The sequence below is a fragment of the Apis mellifera genome, linkage group LG12 (assembly GCF_003254395.2).
Source record: "Apis mellifera strain DH4 linkage group LG12, Amel_HAv3.1, whole genome shotgun sequence".
Classification (NCBI taxonomy): Eukaryota; Metazoa; Arthropoda; class Insecta; order Hymenoptera; family Apidae; genus Apis; species Apis mellifera.
Window position 1 is genome coordinate 5,267,570 of NC_037649.1, and position 25,921 is coordinate 5,293,490.

The 25,921-nt window shown below is 38.7% G+C and overlaps 1 protein-coding gene and 1 long non-coding RNA gene across 5 annotated transcripts in view; one reads left to right on the forward strand and one right to left on the reverse strand.

Moving 5' to 3' along the window:
• Positions 1 to 515: 515 nt before the first annotated feature.
• LOC102654806 lies at positions 516 to 6,247 on the reverse strand. The gene is made up of 2 exons (XR_003305893.1): positions 5,885 to 6,247; positions 516 to 722 (listed from the first exon to the last, which is right to left on the reverse strand). It is a non-coding gene; the product is annotated as an uncharacterized LOC102654806 (long non-coding RNA).
• Positions 6,248 to 6,379: 132 nt separating this feature from the next.
• The window catches only part of LOC408374 (mucin-5AC), a 275,329-nt gene continuing 255,787 nt past the window's right edge, over positions 6,380 to 25,921 (forward strand). Inside the window, exons 1-2 of one of the 4 annotated variants that reach the window (XM_016915347.2) lie at positions 6,380 to 6,832; positions 7,395 to 7,757. The gene's annotated coding sequence lies outside the window, so the exon portion shown is untranslated. Of the gene's footprint in view, positions 7,758 to 25,921 lie in introns of all 4 variants that reach the window. The other 3 variants (XM_006562231.3, XM_006562230.3, XM_006562228.3) reach the window with 3 other exon arrangements.

Genomic DNA, 25,921 nt, shown 5'->3' on the forward strand with positions numbered 1-25,921 from the left:
TTACTCAGTTTGTTTAACAATAGATATAGCTTAGTGTGTCATAGAAAATTATACATATTTCGAAGATTTTCCTATCTACCATGTATGTATTTAGATATATACGTATTTTGGTGAAAGAAACAGAAGTTTCTCAACAACTTTGACAGTCATATAAATCGAGGTCATCCAAAGGTTAAAATAATCCGAAATAACTAGTGATAATTTTCTCAATGCCTTAGCATTCGTTCAAAAAGTAAACAAACACTTGCACGTACGTAAATTGCGATAAGTTATCGCTAAGCTTAAGAATTCTAGGATTTTGTCATTACCTTAATATATTTGTTGCGGAATATATTTGTATTTTTAAATTCTGCAAAGATTCTTTCGTGCTCTTTTTTTTTTTATCGATTATTATAAATCATAAAATAAATACATACGTGGAATTAAATATATTTTATATTATAATTAAAGGTAATAATTTAAAAAAATCTTTCACAAATACGTAATTAAAAATATGGTAAATTAAGCACAAAAGATGATAATCAAATTGATTATTTATTCCCTTCTCCGTTACAAAGTAAATGTATTACCTGTATCGTTTGCAAGCCGGGCTATGTAATTAAGATCGTATGACGTGTTCAGAAAGATGGGAGAGTGTGTGCGTTTCCTCTTACCCAACGCACTGACCTACCCTTGCCTTGGTCCTTGGAGTTGTTTCGAGACCCATGACGGCATTTCATTACCTATAAAATTTCCATTTAAGAAACGATCTGATAAGGGAATCCCGAAAATTTTTTTACAATTTATGATCCCCGAAATCGTTATTTCTGTCCGTGATCTATCCACATTACGAGGCACGAGCAACAATTTCGTCAAATTTATCGAATTAAGATTGCCCGGTGATTATTTGTCAAAGCCCAGCCACTTTATTACTCCTCGTACGAAATTCTCGATTTAATCCCGATGTCATTTAACAACCTATTATATATCAGTGGTCTTTCACCGCTGTAAAACGTTTATACCAACTCGAAACTACGTAATTTCAGCATGAAATGGAATACGAAATATGTACACGGGGAAGAATAGCCGAGCGAAAGAAACAAATTGGAATACACTGTTACGAAAGTTATTAGAGTTACACGTATATTTAGCACGGTTGAGTGCCGCAACCGTGGCCCTCGACGGTAGACGCGCACTGGCATTCAGCCACTATTCCCATGCACCGTCACTACACCAAACTATTATATATTATCCAATATATCCATCTGTTTTATTGTTACCTTTCGATTAACGTGTTTCTGTTAATTCAACAAAGAATCATAGCTAAACATGACATTATTCTTCGAATCGTATTAAATTTTGATTCAATTATAACCGAGGAATGAATCACGTGTGTTGATTTAGTGTTAAAATCATATGAACATTTAATAAAGTAGAAAACAAAGTGGACAATTGACGGAGAAATTGTTAAGATTTTTTAATAATATCCAATATGATAAAAAAAATAATTTTTTCAAATAATTTCATCTAATTAATTGATACGATTTCCCATATTTTACACAGATTTTGTGTAACAACTATTCATAGTCACGATACTTTATTTGATCATTCGTTTCCTTTGTTGTATTATAATCTTTTCTACAGCGGTATTCATTCCAAGATTCGTTATTATTATTTCCGTTTGTTATAGATCGGTTCCTTACATGTTTTTAATTTAAAAATAGTTGTTCTTCTCACCTGGTTGAATTGTCCTATCATAAGGCTTAAATAGACCAGTCTGAATATTCAACAAATTTCCAATTAACTTCAATTCTTTCCATTACAAACGTTTTAAATTGATATATTATGAAGAAAAAAACTCAAAAGGATATATTTACATATATCGTTACAAAATAAAATTATAAACAAAATATTCTTGCACAGAATTCTTGATTCATTCAAATAGAAAACACGAAATCGTATCACACTTGACTTACTTCGATTTACCGTGATACTGTGTTCCTTCGTAAAACGTTATGCTTTCGAGAGAACGAATCCAATCGAATGGAATATATATAATCCCGTTAAAGTGGCAATGTACAAGGAATAAAAAGATCGAACGACGTACTTAACGAGCAAGAGAAAATTCGAAATGCGATCCGTTCGATGGTTCGCAGAGTCGCGAAGTTCGAAGGCTGAGAGCGCGCACTCGCATGGTTCTATGGGAATGCCGGTTAATCCGATGGCTTGGCAACAACGCGTACGATACAGCGCGGCACGTCAGGCAACGTTGCAATCGTCTAATGCACGGCACTGGCGTGTGCACGCGTGGATCGTTGCTGGCTGCATATACGCGTGTGCGTGTAAACGTGGCTGACGTCGAGAAATCGAAAGAGCGACCGAGCCGAACGAATGACGGAACGTCTCTGAACACGCGCCACGAGTATCCGGAGCTTTCTCGCGCGTGTTGCCTTGTGCGTTTACGAGGCACGCGCTCGCGAATCAAGTGCACTTTCAAGGCCGACGGCAGAAATTTCCTCTGACCTCATTTGAAAAACAGCCGGGGACACGTGTTTCCGCTCCGATCCGGTCCCGTTTAAGAATACGTTTCCCTGATCGTGCTGGTACGGAAACGAAAATTGATGAATTATTTTCTTGAAACAGTTTCTTTCGATTGGTAACGCGATGTAACGTTTGGTACAAATACAGTGTCCACTTTTATATCGAGATGTTTAGAAATTTATATTTCTTTTAATTTAAAGATAAGCTAGATTTGTTCAGCTTTCTATGAATTCATTATATATACAATAAAATTTCAACACACAGTAATATATGGTATATCTAATAATCCGATATGCATAATTCTAATCATAATCACGTTTTATGAACATTATTCTCTAATTACGATTTCTATTTCATATGAATATATTTACATATTATTTGCATATGTATATATTATATGCATTATTCTTTTTTTGTTAATAAACTGCATTATTATGTTAATATTTATTATTACTTATTATTACTTATTATTATTACTTTTTGTATTAGAAGTACAGTTTTATAACCCGCCATATTTGACAACATTGTACTGCCAAAGTCCCTAGAATGTCATTTTTATTATCGTTTTATCGTACAAATGTTTTTTTTTATAAAAATTAATATCGTTTCACATATATTAACAAATTTTCAATCGATCAAAGCAAATAAGAATATTTCAAAATATTAATTATAAATTGTTTATAATTTTAATAATATAAATAAAATAATTTTAATTTTCATTTTCATTCATTCCTAGTTATTTCCTCAATTTTTTATAAAAATGGACTCATACAACTTTCGTAATTCAATTGCTAATAAATCGAGTGTAATATTTTATTGGATAATAATCATTTTGCATTTATTTTGGAATATTATGGAAATATGATGACGTGTATTCAGTTTAATGGAACGAAATAGTAAAGTGGATAAGATATTGAGAATGTAAGAAGCGTTGTACGGCATTGCAAGGATATGAAGAACATTCCATGCGGTACATGAAATATCTACGGTTAAGCTCCTACAAGGAATATATCTAATGCATGTCTAGTACATGATGCGGTTTTATTCGAGCCTTGCTCGAGATTCAATTGGAGAAAACGAGGAAAGCTCATAGCGGTGTACTCGGTGGGAGGAGTGGGGGGCTTTCGAAACGCTTTGGGCACTTTCATGCATTGCGAAAGATTCAAACGGAGGCCGGAGGAGAATGATTTGGGTCGTGACCTAGATTTCGTATTCTCTGTTCGCTCTTTCTCCGTCTTTTCTTTGATTTTTCCCCCTTCCTCCACGTATGTCGCTTATTCGCGTTGCTACATCGTCGAACACCGTAATTGGCTTCGGTTGATCGCCGGTTCTGTTCGGAGTTACCGATAACTTTACAACTTTGCCAAGTTCAACGTTCCGGTAGATATATCAGCATATAATGTAAGAACATTAACTACTTGCTAATTGTAATACGATGAAGACATAGGTTAAAAATGTAAATGCATCGTTAAGATAATTTTTCCAACGTGCCTATTTTTATCTTTCCTTCTTTTATCTCATTATTTACAGCTTGATCAAATAATCGATGTCTGCGGTGTTTTTCCCTTTATTTGTAAAACTAAGATGAACCCATAAGCGTTTAAACTGAAATGACTCATAAGCGACATTATACAAGCGATATCCATCGACATTTTGCATTTTGCAAAATCATTCGAACATCTTTAGACAAACATTTCTCAAAAATTAACGATAAACTTCTTCTTATAGGATGACATCATATTTGAGGACGAACGATCTCAGTGAGATTAATGCACTCTCTATTGGTGGTTCTCTGTTTACTAGCTCGATGTCGGCAACTTGTTGGACACCGGTATAAGGTTGGATTCACATTGTTGTTTCTCGAACAGTTCTCAAACTATGTGCGTTGGCAGTGTGAACACTTTTGCAAGCAGAGAAACGTGCAGCGAATTGGTCAGTGAATGCTATTTAAGAATAATGTTAGCAAATTCTTTGCATACACGCCTTAAGTTGCGGCTAAACACGTATAAGGGCTATTCAATGGTAAATTATAAAAAATTCATAGTAAGTTTATATTTCGGATTTCCATGATAGCGGAAGAAAAATTGTACCTGCATGTAACGTATAATTTATCAATCTCGATGCGATTATCATGCGCGAAAATAAGCGAAACACGATGAGATCGTATGTAAATTTGAATTCTGCATAATTCAAGCCATTGCATTTAGTAGTAGTACCAAGCTTTTTTTCTACAAAGATAAATATGATAAAATATGAACGTGGTAATGTTTTTAATTGCTCGTTATTGCGTACAAGTGAACAACTTGTATACCGACGAAGCCGCAGAATGGTGTTAATTTTATTTGCCTGTTTTTAAAGAGAGACTTTTGATGATATTATACGAGAAGGTAACGCTATATATCTTCTGGATAGTTTCCAGAAGCAAGTAGGAGGGCACCGTAAAGTAATGATCTCTTTTTTTGGAAAGTTTCCAATGTCTCTCGAATCGATAATTTTTATATCTCGCAAATGTTCATATTTTGCATATGAATATTTACCCGTAGACGTGCATTGTGTTGCAATTAAAAAATTTTTGCAATATTGTGATTACAATATTATATAATTTACGTTTATATATGCGTATCTTTATTTTAAGAAAAAACAATTTTAAAAAATATTGATTATCAGAAACTGTTGCATATTTTTCTTCGAATTTAGATAAACTTTATACAATATTTCGTAAAAAATGACATTTACTTCTACGAATAACCTACAAAATACTCATCTATTTTTACAATTATATTGTTTATAGAAAAGTTTTGTTATATATAATTCTATATAATTTAATTTGCTCTTTAATATAATAATACCAATATATGTTAATCTTTTGTCAGTATTGTTATTTACTTCTCTTCTTTGTTTATATCTACATATCTAATATATTCGTGCAATAACCTATTTCAGTCTTGTATCATTTATCGTATTATTTTGAAGCAAACACAAGACATAAATGTGTAATCGGTATAAAATTAGTATTTGTGAGGAAATTTTTTTACAGATTTCTTTTATTTAACAATCTTTCGTTGCAATTGTTAAAAAATTACACGTAGCAATCGTTATAATAGTCGATTAGTGACAATGATTTTGACAGGTAGAGGTTATGGTTTCGGAATATTATACGTAGGTATATACATGTATATTTAAAGTATTTGAAACAAAATAATTATCTGAATAAATATTCTAACAACTTATTTTCACGAATAAATGATATATAACTAAATATTCGATAATTAATTATGTAGTATCGCACTCGTTTCCTTGGTCGATAATTAATTGTATCGCACAATCGATTACGCTTCGAGAATCGAAAGTGATGTTTACTCACCGATTATTCGTCGACATTGTCAGTGCTTTTCTCAAATTGCGCTACTGCATACTATTCCACATCCATCGTATTCTTGTGCACGGTATTATCGTGGAGCACGCGGTCGTTCACGAATTCAGAATAACGAGTAAATTCCGATAAGTTACCGGTGTGTCGGAAACTTTGGTGAGACGCGGCGGGAGGGAACGGTGAGGCACGACGTCGAGCTTGTTTGAGAGGGGAAAGAGCGGGAACGCGAGACCAAACGTGCGGACTAGAGAGGAGAGGCGCGGCGAGGAAGGAGGGCCCGTGAGTTTGTGAGAGGGAAGAGCAAGAGGCAAGAGGGTGGCGGCTGTGAAGCTAGGACGAGGAGTGACGGGCGGCGGGAGGGATTCGGTATAGGAGGGATAGGGAGGGAGGGAGGGAAGGAGCGCGCTATCGGCGAGCGCCTCGGTTCGGCCGAGTCGGCCGACGTCGGCCTCGATCAGCCGCTCGGCGCTCAGTTCGAGTCGGACCTCCGTCGTAGTCGGATTGTGTCGTTCTGCCGCGCTGTCTCTCTCTCTTTCTCTCTTTCTCCTTCTCTTTTTCTCTCATTCCCTCCCGTGGGCACGCGCGCGCGCGCCACTGTGTGTATGTGTGTCCCTCGTTCTCCCTCTGTGTCCCCCTTTTCCCCCGCAACGACAACGAGTTCCGCCCAGTGAAAAAGAGTCGAGCTTTCCTGCAAACAAGACGCGTCCTCGACGGCAGTTGTTTGTTTTCTGGTTTCGTGGTGTCGCGGTGACACAAACAGCGAAGTCGAAGAAGCGAGGGACCGCGCGTGCGGAGGAGAGGAGAGACAACGAGCCGCGTGTACCGTGCCACCCGTGTGGGTCTCGACGTTGTCGTTGTCGTCGTCATCGTTGTTGGTGCGAAGAGTTTCAGTCAACGGAAGGAGAAGTAGGTTAGCACACGGTGCCTTTCGCGTCCGCGGTAAAATATACCTGGTTCTCCGACTACTTCTCTCTATACCTTTTACACGAAGCCGCGTAGTGTGTACCATCCTGATGTGGTGACGTTTAACCAACGCGCACTTCTTTTACGTAACGAAAGCGCGTTAGAACGTGCGCGTGCGCTCTATACGTAATCCGTCTTCGGTTTCTGTCCTTCTCGTTTGTCGGTTGCAAGCGAGAATCTTCGATCATCGGTAGTCGCGTTCTCGTGTGTGCTCGTGTTCCATCGGATCGGCCGATCGGTCATTTTCGTCTCGTTAGCAGTGCCTCTGTGTGAATTTCGTGCCGCATTGCTTTCCCGTCTTTCATGTGCGATACACCGATTTCGGAGTGTGATTTCGCGCGATTTTCGCGCTTTCGACGCAGTTTGTTTCGATAATACCAAACGACTCGATTCGATACGATTCGATTCGTTGCGAGAGTCGATTTCTTTCCACTTAACCAAGTTCACGGGGCAAAACGCGCGCCTGTTCCGCGAACACGTCAGTTCTTTTTCAACTATCTTAGCAGTGTGATCGAAAATAACGTTCGTGCTTTTACAGTAAGGAGTTTTCTTCGTTCGGATACGTAACCAGCCGATTATACACGTACGCACAAACATTGGAAACCGGTGCTATTCAACCAGCAATTTCTGCATCGAGTACTCTTCATTGATTCAATTTCGTATTGTTTTGTGGTGTTTCGTGAGGTGTGTTTGTTCAAACCTCCAAGTGGTGCGACTGTTTTTTAAGTGTGATTTAAATCAGTGATTTGAAAGAAAAGCCGATTATTTGGCAAATAAAAGAAAAGCATAAAGTGAAAGTTTTATCAGTGCAGTATTACGCTATTCTTTGTGGATTATTGGATATACTATACACTACTCTGCGACTTGCCGACGGAGCGCAACATTGCGACTCACAATTTATGTAAGTAACTAAAATATTATATTAAATATTACTTTCGTGATTACAATCGATACGTGTCCCAATCCTATCGATATCGCGAGTGGTATCTGGCTTCATTCGATAATTATTTCTCTATTATTTTTTCTCATTATTCTCGACCTTCTATTTAGTTTATTTCAATTCGTTTTCATACGAAAATTTCGATAATTTGTCGATATTCAAAATTCATAGTGGTGTAATTACAAATCAAAAGAACTCTCGGATAACTGCGTAATCGATAAACTCGCGTTTCGTTCGTGTTTCATCGCGATATAAATCTTCGAAAAACATCGAGCATGCGTTTGAAGTTAGCGTTGAAACGTTTTTTTTTCACGTTTCGGTAATGTTCGATCGATTCAAATATCGTTATTAACCGTTTATAGAATACGATCAATATCTCGGATAATAATTATGAAATTAAGCATCTGTTTTGAAGTGTAGATAGATTAAATTGGTTTCAACGAGCGATTCTTGGCAGTTATTATATTTAAAGTCTTGAATATTTGGCGACTGTTAGAAATTCCACGCCGATGACTTCTCTTTCGTGAGTTCTGATAAAGTAATTGTTTGCAAACACAAAATTTTCCTCCAAGTATTTTGGCAGGTTATTGTTTCGAAGAATTTCAATCTTGTTTTGTTTTTCTTTAGTCTCCAATTGATGACGCCTCTATTTATTCGTCTTATTAGTATTTCAAATTTATTCCATAGGAATTTGAATGGCTAAAACTCTTTCGAAAATTTTTTCGAGAACGATAAAACGAAGTGTTGAATTGTTTTTCTAGATATAACATTTTAACATCATTACATTATAAATACGACAGATTGAATTGCAAATGAATTTTTGAACAAAGATAAATATTAAAGATAAGAGTTGGTCTGCAACAATATACGAATTTATTACATTATCGTATTATTAATCATATAAATACGTAGATAAAAAAAAAAGGGTAATGATTGCAAAAATCTGTCGAAAATTTAATTCGCTAATGAATCCATTTGGATTTTTCATTATCGTTTCACAATTAACGAGTAGTTTTAATCTGATCGTGCAATACGAAGTGACGACGAAAGGCGTCGATTCCCGTTCGACGAGCTATTTAAAATTCTTCGTGCGGAAATATTATCTTATCGGGGAAAGAATGTTCCGCTGAGAAAGCGAAACTTCGAAAAGTCGTTGCTGCCGTCTCAGCCGCTTTTCTTCGTTGTTATATTTACGTCTTACATCATTCCTTTATCAAAAGAATTATTAGCGACAAGTACAATGCCACCGATTGAACATTGAAGACCTTGTAACGAGAGAATAAATTAAAAAGAAATTAAAAAAAAAAATGGCTTAAAATTATAAAATTATTATATAAAAAATAAATATTCTTCTTCTTTTTGCAAGGTCCTCAATTGTTAATACGTTATATATATTTAATCAATCTCGTAAAAATTCAATCCGTATTATACCTGTTTAAAATATAGAATATAACGAGAATATAAAATTAAAAGCAATCCATGGTGTATACATATCGTTGGTTCGTTGGAACAATTATCGTAAAAGTGTATCGTTAAAACGAATAATCGAATATCTGGAGAAAATTTCGGCATGGTGGAAAATTTTCATTAAAACATAAAGCGTGCAAAAAAAGATAAGGGCGGCCAGTGTGTTCCGATGAATAAGGCCGGGTTCGCGTGGATGTTTGAAAAGCTTGCATAGAAATGAGATGAAATTGAAGGGTCCCGCGATACGCGGACCGGAATTCTGGAATATGTAATTAAATATAAAAGGAACTTTTAATACGTAACTACTTTAAATACAGAGAATTGCACGGAAACCATGTCGCGGATGGTACGCTCGCTTCTTCTTTTTTCTCTTTTTTCTCTTTTTTTTTTTTTCATTTTTATCGCGACGTTTCGTGCGATCGAGCAAGTTTTAACGACGAGCGGGACACGATCGTTAGACGCAGTTAAACTATTAAAACCGACGACGATACTTTCTTTTTAATTGTATTTTAATGAAGCCCGCGTGCTCTTTAATCGACATCGATTAACTTTCGAGCCTGTCGAATGTGAAGCGTCGCGGAGCATTGTTATTCTGACTTTCGTTGGAGGGAAAAAAATGTTCGTACGTTCGTTCTTTCTCGAGTACAATCGAAATATAATTTTAACGAGTGTAATAAAATCTACATACATAGTATAAAATGAAATATTAATAATTTATATTACCGGAAAATATTATCGATGTAACAAATTTCGAAGATGCGCTGAAACGCATCGAAATTTGTCCTTTTTTTTTTCTTAAAAAATATTTATCAAACGCGATAACGTAATTAATAGATTCATCATTATCGATGAACAAATTTTGAGAAGTAATTAAAATTTGTTCCGTTTAGAATTTAATCATTGAACGTTACGAATTAATTTTTAATTATCGAGAAAAGATTTTTTCCATAGATTGCTAAGGTTGATTAAAAACTTGGGCTATCATTTTACATTTTAATCGTTATCGTCGAATGAATCGTTGAACCCTTTAAGTAGTCGCACTTTGCGCAAGCAGAAGCTAGGACTTTGAATAATTATTCGCAGAGCGTAACCGTTTGCAAGCAAATTAATTGTGGGACGTTCCGGTAACCTCGTTACTTGTTCCTCGTGTTCTGCCTTCTTCCTCTCCCGCGCATCCAAGGATGTTCACGTGCAAGCCAGGCAAAGAGCCATAAAATGTTGTAACCGAGAGTCTGCGAAATTATTGAATTATTAACCGTATCGTTTCTGCGTTCGAAGGTCGTAGTTTTAGCATTTATCGCGTTATGCGTGACGTAGCGGATCCAATGGCCTTATTCGACTTTTCATCTTTCGTTATGGTACAATATTTTTTTCTATTAATCTCTTCGTATTCGGAATTCAATCGTGAATATATATATATATATATATTTAAATTCTACTTGCGTTTAGATTTATTTGATATTAATCCGAATTTTTACGAGTTTTATTATTACCATTTAAATATGATATTTTTATTAACGTTTCGGTTATCTAAGCGTTACGTATTTTATTTAAGATAAAAAGGTAATCGAAACTTGAATTACTTTTCTGTGAAAAGATTTTTTAAAAAGAAATGGATCCTCGTTGTTTCAAACTCGGTATAGAATTTATTCACTGAAAATTATCGAAACGATCAACGTAAGGATTAATCTTTTATTCTTCGAGGGCATTAATCGCGAGCACAATTTCAATTTTCCATCTTCTCGTTATTTCTCTTCGAAATTCAATCGTACACGTTTCGCAATTCCGCGCGCTAATCGTATTAGTTAAAATATTAGTTAAAATTATACTTAGTGGCTTATCAAATTAGAAATAAAATACGTGACCCAAATGACAAATGTAATAAGAAGAAGAACGTACGTCACGACTCGATCCGGCCGTGCTGTACACGGACGTAATTAAAGATAGTTTCTAGGCGGCGTTTGTGTGCGTGCGATTGAAACGAGCCGCGTGCTCCTTATCTTCTATTCCGCACAATGATGTTAACCTTGCATTTTTATCGCCTTTTATACCCCGTGATTAATTCTTCAATGGGGGGATAGAGAGGAGGGAAAAAGAGGAGCCGGCCAGTTTCGTTTTCAGAAATTCATTCGGAATTTCTTTCATTGGAAATCATAATCGAGAGGAGATTTTGCTCACGCTCCAAATCTCTTTGCTCTTCTTGCTGCATTGCTTTGACAAAAATATCGTCGTATTAACTCCTGCTCTTCCACCAGGCAGGATGCGAACGATTCTAACACGGACGGAGGGGGAGGGAGAGGGGAGGGGACGCACACACACACGCGTGCAGCACTAGGTTGCATCGAAGCGTCTCGTTCGAAAGCGCAGGTCCCATTCTCAACACCTGCTTGCAGATTGTTGAGGACATTTTTCTGGCGTCTGGAAAATTTTTCTCTCCCATCATCTCCCTTCCCCTCCCTCGCCCCCTCTTTCGTTGATTCTTTCATTCACAAAGGGAGCCGAGTTTCTCGAATGTATACGCTGACCTTTGCAACCTTTTTTATTATACGTACACACGTTTACACAATGAAAACGGTTCCTTGCTCGGCTTACTGCGTCCTCGTAAAGTTCCACAAAGAAAAAATCGTGACCGAAATGGCAAATGTTAATGGTGCTCCCCTTTCCCGACGTACGTCTTTCTTTTTTTTTTCTCCTTCCTCTTCCATCCACCGAAGAGAATGTTTTTCAGAGAGAATTTTCGTCCCGAATTCGAATCGAATTCAATGGAAGATCGTACGATTATATATTATATTACGTAATGGAATGTTTATGCAAATTGAAATTCCTTTAAATGTCACGTATACTCTTTTTCTCTTTTTTTATTCTGTCGCGCGTAGGTTGCGTATTATTGTGATGGTAATTTTTTCTCCTTTTTTTCTTTCTCATCGAACGAATTTTACGAGAAATAGAGAGGGGAGAAGAGGAACAAGTGTCGAGTACATTGAATCGAATCAATCTCCGAGGACGAGGAAAGAAAAAAAGTAAAAACAGGTGTGCGAATACACGGAGGAAAATATTATATCGATTTCGTTGTAAGGATGAGCTCTCCTCTGACGAAGTCATCTTGTAGCTTATGGCATAAATCTCGTCGGCTTAGCTCAAGTAATGCTGAACACGCGACCAAGGATTCTTTTTCCGCGTGTATACACGCTCATACCGAAACGTATATCTCCATTTTTCTATCTAACTCTCTCTCTCTCTCTCTCTTTCTCGTGAGAGCATGCGCGCAACATTTCAGATGCTTGATAAATTCACGGACGAGGGAAGAAAGTAGGCGGCTTTCGTATTTATTTTCTACGAAAAGATAAAAAACGCGGAGAGAGGATGTTTCTCAATTCAATTCTCGGTGATATTTATTCGAACAATCGATCGAACACGAAATTTCTTCTTCTTCCTTTCATTTAGTATCAACGTTAATGGCGATTCCAATTTTCTATCGTCCTTCTCTTTATAAAATTATAAAAAAAAAAGATATCACGATTAAGGAGAAGAATTAGTAATAAATCGGAGAGAGGAACGATTGGATGTCCTTGCGCGTATCAAAAGTTGGATCGAAGGATATATATTGGATAATACGTGTTACAGTCGTAAGCGGTTCGAAGAAGATCGAACCGTGAAGCGGCTCTTCTTTCTCGTTGTATCCACTAACCTTGAGTACCTGTCGGGTTTGTCGAAGGTTACCTGATCGGTTCGGCGTAAATGAATAGCTAATCCGCCTGGAGCCAACCGCTTCGACCGTACATATTCTCTCTCTCTCTCTCTCTTTCTCGTGCAGGTAAAAAATGTCTAGACGCGAGATTGATACCACGAGATTCTCGAGGAGAATGGAATATCTCTTTATCACGAAAGACTCTTTTTTTTTTTTTTTGATAAAATGCACAGGGTACACACGTCCCTCGTATAAAATTCCCGTATAATGGGGAATACGTATGTGCGCTACGAAATTCTCCTCCTTCGGTTGGCATTTTTCATATTTCCAACGTTAAAAAATCGTCGAGTGTCGCGCGTTTATCGTTGCCGTTCTTTCGGAATTCTTCTGGGGACGAAGCATTCGAGCGGCGCGTTTTTCGGGACGGGTCGGGGCCCCTTGCATTCGGTTTGAAAAATAGCCGGAGACTTTTCGGCTGATTCACGAGGCAAGTTGAACGGTGTGTAACGGGCGGCCTGATATTCTTCAAAATTTCCAGCGGATCTTTTTCTTCGTTCATTTGTGCGGGCACAAAAGTTGAGATGAAAATGTGAAAATGGAATGGATATCGATGATCTTACTCGAGATAAAAGAAGTAGAAGAAACGTGTATATGTATATATATGTATTCCAGGTGTGGAATGGTTGGTTCTTTGCGGATTTACGATATACGTTTATCGATTCCAACGCCTACGATTTTAAACGTTCACCTATGCACTTTCCCATTCGGAAACGAGAGGTTACAGATTGTTTCCTTTAACTCGTAACTCGTTCGAAATGTCTCGTAAGAAGGCGAGGTTATAAATAGAATATTCTTGCAAAAATCGTTCGAAGAAAGATACGCGCGTTATGCAGTATTAATAGTTTTTTACGTGGGTGGAGGCATCTGAAGATCGCATGCAGAAGACACTCGCCGCTTCTTTAAACGGAATTACACGTTGTTTTATATCCCGATGCATTCATATTTACGCGTGTATCGTGAATTTTAACCAAAGATTCTTCGATACGATAAAATTTATCGCGTATTTTCTCGTAGTAAGTTTAAAACAAAAAAGAGAGAAAGGAAAAACGAGTCGATTTTTAAACGCTTTGAATTACATTCAGGTCTCGATATCTACGAGTGAACAACGTAGATACGATTGTGGACGTTGCGCGAACAAAGGGAGAAGTGTCGAGGTTGAAAATACAGTGAGCGGCTCATTTTTTAAAATCCTTATATAGGGTGGATGGTAGACAGATTATCATAATGGTAGCCAGTTCCGCGAAAACTTCTTTTGATCGTACTTACTTGGGGAGACGAAGCCACTCCATTGTTGAGCGAGGAGCAGATTTATGATGCGATCCACTTTGCCCTCGCTTCTCGCTTCCGGTTATTACGCGAAAGTCGGGCAAGAAAAGCTCAACTAGGATACCACCGCCGCCGCCACGGCACAGGCCGTGGGTGGGTGGGTGGGGACGAGGTTTCTTAAAAGAAGGAGCTCGAGCGAACGGATCCAATCTGGGAAGATTCGTTTCGTGTTTCTCGTGGAAACGAGCCGTGGAACGCTCGTAGCGAGGGCACCTCGAATTTATCGACCTCTTCGATTGCCCGATCCTATCACTCCGTGGTAACGTTGTTTCGTTGTTCCTCCGAGTTATTATGTCGCTTTAGGGATCGGATTTTTCTCCAGTCTTCTCGAAACGCTTATTCGAGAAACGATCGTTCAATAAGCGCGATTGAATTTCCTTCTCGATCTCGATGTAACATGCCATGTCAAAATAACGTCGCATGTAGAACAAGTCTATGCTATTTTTTTCCTCTTACTTTTCGCCAATAACTCGATATTATTCGATACACAGTTACTTTTATTGGCCATTGGATTCTTGTGATAAATTTATATTTCAATTCAATCACCTGTATCAAATTAAATGCGATGTGAAAAAGTCGAATCTTTGATTTATCGCCACCTTTATCCCACTTTTCAATTCTTTCGCAACAAAGAGCCACTCGTTCAGAGATAACCGTTAATGCGCAGCTTATTAACGCAGATAACGTTTAATCTCAGATGGAGAATTTCTCTCGTCGAAAGGCTTACGCGTCGATCCTCGTTAACAACGTTTCGATATTTACAAAATAATCGTAATTCGAGAAGTAATCGGTCCGGGAATCGCGCTCAACCGTTAACTTAATTACGATCCGCCGTATCAATCCATTAACCGATCCGTTCCATCTCTTCTCCCCTCCCTCTCTTTCCCTCCTCTTCTCCCTATCCATGCAAATTTGCTCGAACACCGTAACAGACGTTTCCGTCTCTCCGTCTCGTCGTCTGCGAATCGTCGTCGCACGTACGTGTAAGCCCGCGTCTTCCTATCAGTTTCGAAGGATAGCGCATAATGGTGAAATAAAACGAGCGAAATGGAACGGAGGAGGCATCGAACTAGCAGATTTATCGTCGTTGCGGAGCTCTACATACCTGAAGCTCTCTTCTGCCGCGTGTGCACGTGCATTGTTGCGCGTGGCGCAGGTATACGGTCGTGCATGCAGGGTGGTGGCTGCCTTTCTCACACGAACCTTCACGGTGGTATCTGCCGTGTGTACGTATATATATGTATATGTGTGTATATAGGCGAAGGAGGGCGATATCGAGGAGGGAAAATTGTTTACTCGCACAAAGAAGGAGTATTGTGCGGGAAATGTTTCTTCGGGGTCATGGATCTTGGGTTGTATCGAAGTCATTTATGCGTCATTGCCTCGCTTTGAATAGAAAGACGCGGTGGAGTGAGAAGTTGCGTTAACGTATGATATTACATCATTCCATGAGAACAAAGTCTGAGGCGCGGTGAAACGCTGGGTGCTGGGAAGAATATTGGAAGAATATTTCGATAGTATTTTCATATTTTCCGAAGATTAAATCGTTCTTTTATAATTAAAATCATCCTAATAGAAACTGCGTGTCTTCTTAAGAAGGGATTTTACTCTTGTAAAGATATTTCAATCGTGTGTCCTTACGAATTCGTCGAAACAGGTCTCGTTACAGTTACAGTTAAGAGATGCTCGACGTTGAACGATGCTTGCTTAGCCGGTTGCATTCATAGTCTATCGTTGGATAGAATGCCCGTGAAAAATCGTTTCGTGAGCGTGTTTCGCCTCACGCGACGAGCAACCGTGACGTGGAGAACGAACGGGAAACGAGGTCTCTCGCTTCTTTCCCTCCCTTCGATATATATATACACATGTATATACGTATTTACAGTGAAGCGTAAGCGTTTATCGAGCGAATTGGAAAGAGTTTGCGTAGAGGTTGGTCGGTGCGGACGATTAGATAGCGACACGAAATAGATAGGCGAGTGTCGATGATGCGGGTGGAGAAATGGAGCTGTGGAAAAGGCGAATTCTGACGAACGAGGATATTTCGAGGATTGTTGTCAGGGAAAGTTTTCCGCCAAGTGACGGAGCTGCGATAAATTTCGAACTCTTTTCTTTCTTTTTTTTTTCTTTACTCCGTGGAAGGGACGAAGAAGCCCTTTTTTTGAACTGGTTTGGGCAGTTTCAGAATGAACCTAAGGTTCGTAACGAGCCATCTTATCTGATTGGACGCGCGCATTTTCTACCTGAAGATATCTGTGTGTATTTTGTAACAGATATTTAACCGTTTTTCCTCGAACTGAACATTCCCTTTACCGTAAACCGTGTTTGAGCAGTCGAGGGTGAGCAGGATGACTCACACTGCTTCTTCTCGGGCCATTGCTCTAATTAATCATGAATCTCGGAGCTCCGTTTCATTGAACTTATCGCGGAATTCTCGAAACATTCTATTTTATCGATCTTAACCTACTCCTATTTCCAATATTTATTAAAATTCGAAATAATTGTCTCACTTCGAAAACTGATCCATCAACAAAGTCGTTTCTCTCCACGATTTCATAAGAATTCGTAATGAGCGTAATATCCTTGCTCGAGATCTTTGTCTTTCTAAAAAAGAAAGAAAAGAGAGAGAGAAGGGGGAAAGAGAAGAAGTACAGGTACAAAGGATAAAGGAGAGACCATTGATATTTCCGACGCTATAATCCTGCTTGTCGGACGATTCCAAGGGCGGTGGAGAGAAGGGTCGACAGTTTGGGCAGGACAAACCATCGCAATAAAGGATTCGTCGATCGTGGAAAACCTTCCCCGGTGGAGCAAACCCGGAAAAACCGAGCTTCTCTCCCTCCTTCCCTCCTTCTCTCCTTCTTTCTCTCTGCAGATATTCGCGGGAAATTATACCCCGGCAAAACTAATTTCAATTTATGATTTCGTTGTCTGGAATCCGCCGGCTATGGACCGTGCGTCACGATCGGTTTTACTTCGTTTTTACAATAATTGGAAAAACTGCGTTTCTCGCCCGACTTCGCGGCCACTTTTTCCCGCATACATTACATCCGATATCGGATGTTTTCCCCTTTTTTTTTTTTTTTTTCGTTCGTCGCGTATCGCGTTATCGATCCCCTCCCCTTGAGCGGCGTTATTACTTTCGTTAAAAATAAAAATATCAAACGCTATTTTAAACGGGATATTATATATCGACTTTAAAAACTCCCTTTGAGTCGTATTCACGGGGTGTGTAATATAGAACGCGAAGTAGGCGGAAAGTTTGAGAGACGATCGTGGGGATTAAAGCAATCGTGAAAGTTTGAGAGTTTTATTTCGTTACAAGTAATCCCTAATTTTTTTGCCAACTGGGCGGAGGCGAGATAGAGAATCGTGTCAATCGTGTCATTTTCCAGCAAAAAGTTAAGGTTAATAATCCGGCAATTTTCAATTTTTATTTTTATTCCCTTTTTTTTCTTTTGGAAGTGGATAATTAATAGGATAGATGAGTATGGATTTAAATGATTATTTGAGTAACCGATTGTCGATGAGTTAATTCTAATCTACTGTTTACTATTCCGAAACTGGCTTATTACACACAAATCTTCCAATTAGAATAATTCAACTTTCCCAACTTTTGTCTCTGTTTGCTCTATCTTTTAGAATCTATCCTCAAATTTTCTATTTACCACGTCCAAATAGAGTTTCGATACAGAGAGAGAGAGAGAGAAACTTTTATTGTTACCATAAACTCGGGATTATTCGTGTCCTTTTTTCCGCGAGTAAAAGTTTCTCAACAAAAAAAAAATCTCTCGGTCAATCAACTCGTTCCTCGAGTTTTTTAAAAACGAAAAAACTCTGTTATCGATTCTCGATATCATAATTATCGTAATCGCACGAAACTCTGAGAAACCATTTCTCCGCGTTCCTCTTCTGGATCGATCGGTTCACGAATTTCACGAAAGGAGAAAGAGATTTGTTTATACGCGCGCGATACCGCCACGATTTATCACCACGCTTAAGAGGGGAGTGGGAGAGGGGGGGTATAATCGTGGATCCTTGGGTAAATAAGGTTATTCCTCCGCCGAGTCGGCACCCATTCCATTCTGTCCCACGCTATCTCGACCCATCTTTGCCCGGCTTGGCCCTCCTGCTCTCCCTTTTCGTTTTCTCGTCCATATTCACACTCGCCGACGAGAGGAACGATTTGTTGGAATTAAGCGGTATTTCAGTCGCGACTTTCCGCCCGTGAAATTCTAATAATCTCGCAAATAAACCAGTGTCGCGGTAATTCGAACGCGATAGTCTTGTTTTAAACATTGGAGGGGAGGGGAGAGGCTTTGAATGGCTCGCCTCGAGCCGCTTTAACGAGCCTTGTTAACGCCGGGCGTCTTTTTCTTAATCGTGTTGGCCAACCAAGAACGGTCCCTTTTCGTCTCCTTCCCCGTGAAAATTCCTTTTATTTCTTTCTTTTATGGGATGAAAATACAGAGATGAAAACGCGGATCATTTATGAAAATTGCGCGATCCTGTTTTATAGATCGGAAACGAGATCCGCGAGATTTAGATAGATACGAATCGAAGAGAGCGTTTCTCATGTGTTACATCTTTACATTTCCTCGGATTTTTCTTTCTTTTTGGATTAAATAAAAAGTTTGGACTTCACTGTTGAAATTCTCCTGTAAGAGAGATCTCTTATTTATATAAATAATTCGAGTAAAATAAAATAGCTTTTATTTTATCCTGAATATTTATTTATTTCAACAATAAATAAATAATTTATTTTTCTTCCCTCGAATTAAATTCCTCCTCCTGATTAAAACGTATCGATGTCGCGATTAAGCGAAGGAATAAAGTGAAATCGTATTCGAGTTTTTCCATCCCGCTTGGCCCTCCATCCTGGCCGGTCCTCTGCAGTTTGTTTTCCAGTTTAACGAGCGGTCCTTGCCACACGATCGGCTCCTTTGAACGGATCGCCTCCTCTCTCCCATTTTTTTTTCCTTTTCTACCTACTTTCCACGTCCATCCCTCCTTCCGTTTTTTTCGACCTCTCTTCGCCCCCTTTTCTCTCTTGGCCCGGCCCCATTCTCTTTCCCTATCCGCGCGCAATTGCCTTAACGGACTGTTATTCGCCCTATTACCGTGTTTTCTATTATTCCGCCTAGCATTCTCTCCGAATGAATCGTTCTCACGGAAATTAGCGAATTGTCGGACTCGGTTTTCGAAGATCGATCGGAAACAGGGTTTGCGGGATTGATGTTATTCGCGAAAGATCGCACGTGATGGACTTTGTTGATCAGTGAAACGAATCATTACTAGAAATTTTAGAAATTAATTACTAAAATTCGCTAGAAATTTCAATCGAGATTGGTTTCATAAACGATATCATTATATTACCCTTCTTCGAATGAATTTTGAATATTTTTCTCCTTATTTTTCTCCTTGTTTAATTAATCGAGGGTCAAAGGATTACTTTTTTCTTCATTGAAAAAGAAGATAAAGAAACGGTTTATTTCTGAAAAACTGAATAATTCGATTTTTCTTCGAATCGGTGAAACGTTAGTTTAGAAAAGTACAGTTTTTATGTATATCGAGGTCTTCAAGTTCGTAAAAATGATAATTTTTCTTCGACTCGCATCTTTCAAATATTCTCCACCACCACTTATTATTAATTAGTTTCGTCTCGAGTCCCGGAAGTTTATTCATTCCGCGCTGCACAGAGGAAACAGAGTTTATTAATCGAGCGTGAATTCCCTCATTAACGTTTATCTCTGTTTCGCACGACGATTCGTGAATCACGGATTCGGTTGCTCATAGATAGATATCAATGCATGGAAGCGTTTATGGAAGCATTCAGGCGTACGGTTTAATATAAACAAATTCAATAATAATAATAATAATAATAACATTAATTGCACGTCAGAATTTCACACGAATCGGAGAAAAAGAGAATTTCTTGCGAGATTCGAGTACGAGTTTTATTTTTAGTCTAACCTCTGACTTTCTTCTTCGGATGGAACGAAACTTTCTCTCTCATCCTCTATCATAGCGCTACACAATATCTTCTTAAATTTCTCAATCCAGATAATTTTTCGCTTTCAGATTCGAATACAAACCCGAAATTAAACATCGGATGAATATGTTTGCCGTTCGATGGACGCGAATTGCCTACTCGTGAAAGTTGAAGAACATGCAAATGCGCGAAAGAGAGTTTATGAAAGCGTTCGAACGAATTACGATCCCGATTTCGCTATCTTCGATTTATCGACGATTTTTCTCTCGAAACGAACGTTACGAAATTAAAATCTATGTTCTAAAAGAAAATGTTTCGATATTCCAAGTAATTACGTTTCTACTGAAAAATTTTATCTCAACTCAACGCTGATAATTATCGAAGGAATCGAATCTTTATTCAAGTGACATTGATATATCAATCGTCGAATGTAGAGAAAAATCGGTGAAAAATGAGAAAGAGGATTTACAATTAGCAGTGGAAATCAGGTGTAATAAGGAAAGGGAGAAGAGACAGGCGTTGAGCGAAGACGAGTTGATAACGACAGAATTATCAGCGTGATTCGTACCGCGTGACAGGCGAAGATAATCGTATCGGCCATTGTATTCGTCTCGATTCAGTAGGAAGTTGAAGCGCGGCTAATCTCGCTCCGTGTGTAAAGAGAAGGTGGAGGGAAGCGGCATACAGGAAAGAGGGAGAGAGAGAGAGGTTGTTAAGTCAGTTATATACTTAAACGTTTCGCTGACCGTCGTGTTAAACGTGTTATCTAACTTTTATCGTTCTTTCTCGGTTAATGAGATATAAACGCTGGCGGGATTGTATTGTCGCGTGATAATGGGATGGAAAAACTGTGGATCGATCGCCATTTCCCTGAAAATAAGAGAAAATGTACTATTTCAGAGAATACTTTAGGAATTTTAGAAATTGGTCATCGAACAAGATAAAAATTCTTAAGTTACAATATAATTATTCCCTTATTTCTTTCCTGCGAAGTAGATCTGAAATTTTAATAACCTTTCGATAAATTTTATTTACACTTGGAGATCTTCGAAGAAATATAAAAGATTTTGTTCAGAGATTGTTGTGAAACAAAGATCGATCTCGGCAACCGAGTAGCCGTGAAAAGTAAATTGGCCGGGTTAAAAAAGTCTCGAATCGAATTCAATTTTCGATGCCTGCGCCCGAAACTCGTTTAACCAGCCATGCACGACCAATTAAATCGATTTACTCGATTAACCGCTTAACCGTGTCGTTGCTCGGCAAAAGATAAACACTTAACGGTTAACGACCGATAGTGGCCCACCTGAAACCGTTTTGGACGTCGACTGGACGTCGAAGATGGAACGGGGGGGAAACGCGTTTCAATTTCCGCTTTCGCTTTTAATTTCACTACTGCTCGCTTTTCCGCCTTTTTCTCTTTCTCGTCTCTCTCTCTCTCTCTCTCTCTTCATCTTCGCAACTTGGACTGGATCTTTGTCTCCGTGTTTCGAGAGATCCGTAACAGCTCCTCCTCCTCCTCCTCGCCATCCAGGCGAGGCAAACTCTTCGTAATAACGGCGAGAGTTACCGTGCAGCAAAGGCTGTTGCCCCGTTTTGTCGGTTTCTAAACGCGTTCCTTCCTCCCTTGTCTTCTTCTTTTTTTACATCGCTTCACTTTGCAATATCAACCGAAACGATGTTTCCAAAAATCTCGAGCGTTGCCTCGTTGAGCCAAGATATTTTGTTCCGAATTGTTTTCAAAATAAGGTGGCCGTGTTTCTTAAGAAATTTATTTAACTAGGAAATATCCAGAGAGGAAAATTTATCTTGATTTGTTGAAGACGAATTTTCGAAAATCTCTTCGAGAATAAACTTTGATGAGGAGATTTTATTCGAATATTAGAAGAATAGTTGTCAATAAACTATGAATTGAAAAACGAAAAGTGATGGAACGATAATCATTTTAATTATTTTGGATCAAGAAATCGAAAAATTCATCTTAGCTATACACAGCAAAAGAAAAGAAAAAAAAAAACCAACTCTCTTCTACTTTTATTCAGTGCTCAAAGATACGATAATAGGGGATACGGATAATTCCGTTGTATCGCGGGATAAATTCGAGGAAGGGGAAAAAACGCCGGTATAAAAATCGATTTCACGGCGTGATAAAGTTCTTTCCCCTCCCCTTCCCCCGCTACCTGCTTCCTTTATTCGACTCTCTCTTCTTTCCGACGATTTGAGCGCGCCAATGTAAATGCAAATACGTTTTCTCTCTAGCCCGTCGTCGTCTCGTCGTCGTCGTCGTCGTCGTCGTCGTTGTCGTCGTCTCCGCCCGGTCCTCTTTAAATTCCTCCGTGCTGAAGGACCGTCTGTCTTTTCTTCCAGCCTCGTGCCTCCCTTTGGGAATTATTACCAACCCCGACACTCCGTTGACTGATTGCGAAACGAAAAAGTAACGCGTTCATCGTGCCAATGATTCCACAAATCCCCGATATTTTTATTTCACAGAGATGGATATCTGATCTCTCTCTCTCGTGAGGTATTTATTCGAAGATTTACGGTGCGTTGAAAGGAGAAAGTTGGAAGCTTGGGATCGATACTCGACAAGTTTGGAAGCTGGATCAAATTAAAAGGAAAATTAATCGATTATTGTTTAACGAAAATCTTTCTAAAGATTCAAGATCTTATTATATAACAAATTTCTCTTCAATCCTGAGTTACGATAATCCTTTCCAATGGTATTTGATCTTCGAACGGAAGTGAAAAATACAACTCGTGAAAGATTTCTCACTCCTTCGGCTCGTGAGAATCGTTGCTAAGAATTGATACCGTTTGAAAACCGTTGGTATCGCTAATCTTCCCGTCCCTCTTCGATCATTTTTTATTTCCATCCTCGTCGCCTTCTTTTTCCTTTCGCGTTTCTTTGTTCTCACACGACAAGAACAACCGTGGTTCTCTGGATGGTAATGCACGCGTGTTACGGTACGATCGATATATTCCAGCCGACGTATCGCTTTAATAAATAAAAGTTGAGTGTAAAAGGTAATCCGAAACACGGGAATCGATTGGAGGAGAAGGGAGAGAGAGAGGGAGAAAAAAAGAGGAAATAAATAAATACGGCGCGAAAGGGTGGAAACGATCGAACAAAACGAAAAATTCGCGCGAGAATCGACGAATGCGCGCCGATGAAACGGAATCGATGAAAGAGGGAGGGGAGGAGGAGGCTAAAATTTGAAGCACGTATATCGAATTTACGGAAGCTCTTATTAAAACATGTTACATATGTCCTGTCCTTCTTCTTTTTTTCCCTCCTCCTCCTCCTCTGTTTTTTCATCGTTTCACAACGTTTCGCTTCGTTATCGGCGTGAAAACGCGTGTATGCACGAATTAAAATACGAATACGCGCGAATTTGTCGAAATATATTATTAAAATAATTTACGCGCGATTAACGGCAAACGTTAAAACGTTAAAACCTTTTTTTTAACTCGTTGTAACAATCGCATCGATTTTTCCAATTTTTTGAAATTGCCTCCATTTCCCATGGACACAAATTTTCTGTCCCCAGAACTTGATTGATCCATCGCTATTATTTATGTGTACATTCATCGTACAATGTTGCGTTACTTATATATATATATATATTTACTTTTTGAATTTACTTGATAATAGAACAGAATTGATCGGCGAGGAAATATACTTGATAGACAATTCTCGAACTCAATAGTTTTATTTAAGGAACGCGTGATATTTCATTTGTCGATCTCGTTATCGCTGTAATTTTTAGCTAAATCGCGAAATTAATTTTCACGAGGTTTTACAAGCGTAAATTTACCGAGAACGGTAACGCTTTCGCCGAACGATTTTCCAATTATTCCGAACGATGTATTTCCTTTCTCGATTCCTGGAAGAAGTTTGCCTTGCACGGAAACTCTCGGACAGGATATATGAATTATATAGGTGAGAAGGTATCGCGGTGATTAACGTAACAGCAGGGTTGGCCGGCTCGTCCGTTACCGTGGACCAACCTCTCTCTCTCTCTCTCTCTCTCTCTTCCTCTCCTCGGTCCAAGTTCGCAAACTATCCGCAAACTGCTCACGGATAGGGAACGTGTTCCTTTAACGCTGAGAAGAGTCAACTGTTTCAAAGGAAGGCTCACGTACGGAGAAATACGAGTTGTTTCTTCCGCGAAATTTCGCCCCGCTTCTCGCGAAATCTTTGCCTTTGTCCGGGGAGGGAATCTTAATACTGTAACTATCTTCCAAAAAATTCTTGATATCCATTTTATTCTAATTGCTAACATTTGATAAAATTAATTAATTAATTATGATCGCGATAGGATTTGAAAATTTTTTTCAGGAAGGAGAGAAGTAGGATTTTTCCTTTATGGGATGAAAGGAGTATAATAATAATAATAATAATAATACGTTGGTAGTTGGACAGTTAATTATTCCGGCAATTCGATTGGATTTAAAAATTGTTTTTAACGAGGAGATATGAGAAATTTCAAATGTTTAATCTGAAACGAAAAGGGGTAATGCCAGTTATTATTCAAGCATCGTTTAGGGTTAAACATTCGCGTAATTAACCATTCCAATAATAAAATAATAAGCTTGGAATTTAAATTAATGAAATGACAGCGATTCCAGTTGAGATTTAAAAATTCTTTTAATGAGAGGATATAAAATTTTATGCTCAATTGCGAGCGGCGATTCGAATATCCGGAATTATTGAGAGTCGAAGATTAAACGTTTCCCCTTCCTCCCCCCTCCCCCGGTTCCGGAATAAAGAAAAATTCGTGAGAAATGCACGAAGGCGAGCGGGTATCTCGGGGCCAGGTTTTGCATAATTTTCAAGAGCGTCGTGCGCGAGATATATAAATTAGCGGTTTCAAGGCAAAACCTTGGTATTCTTATCGCGTGTGTTTATAGCGTGCGACTCGTGCAGCTCGTTTCTTACCGTATATAACGTTCAATTTCGCGTTCCTTATGCGGAGCGTGCAATTATCGGAATGACAAAACGAAGGAGAGAAGAAGGACTTGACGCTTGCGAAATCCGATTCGATTCTATTAAATCTTCGTTTTCGATTATTATTATTAATTATTCGAAAGGGGGATGGAAACGATCCCCTTTTTAAACTTCTTTACAAACTTCCGAATGAAAAGTGAAATTTAATTATCTCGAAGAGACCTGTTGGAGGCTGTTTTTAAACTTTGAGAAAACTTTATCTCCGCAACAACAAGAATCGTACGAAATTTCTTCGATGTTCATTGCTATACAAATTTGCTAAAAAGGGACGTCCATTTTCCGCGATTAAAAATTAAAATTTTTCAAACGATCGATCGATTCCTCCACTTCTTCGTCGAAGAGGAACGGAGATTTTCCATGAAATTCGACTCGAACGCATCCTTCGATACACCGTCGAGCCCACCTATCGAGATCGAAATATCCTTTCCCTCTAGATATATGACGTTTACAACGTCACTCTTGGCACGCAGTCCCCTATTTCTCTCCTCTCTCTCTTCGCCTCTCTTCACGAAACGGGTGAAACGGGTTTCGCCTCCAACCGTAACTTCGTGTTTTCTCTACGTGCTCCTCCTGGCTAATATGCCCCC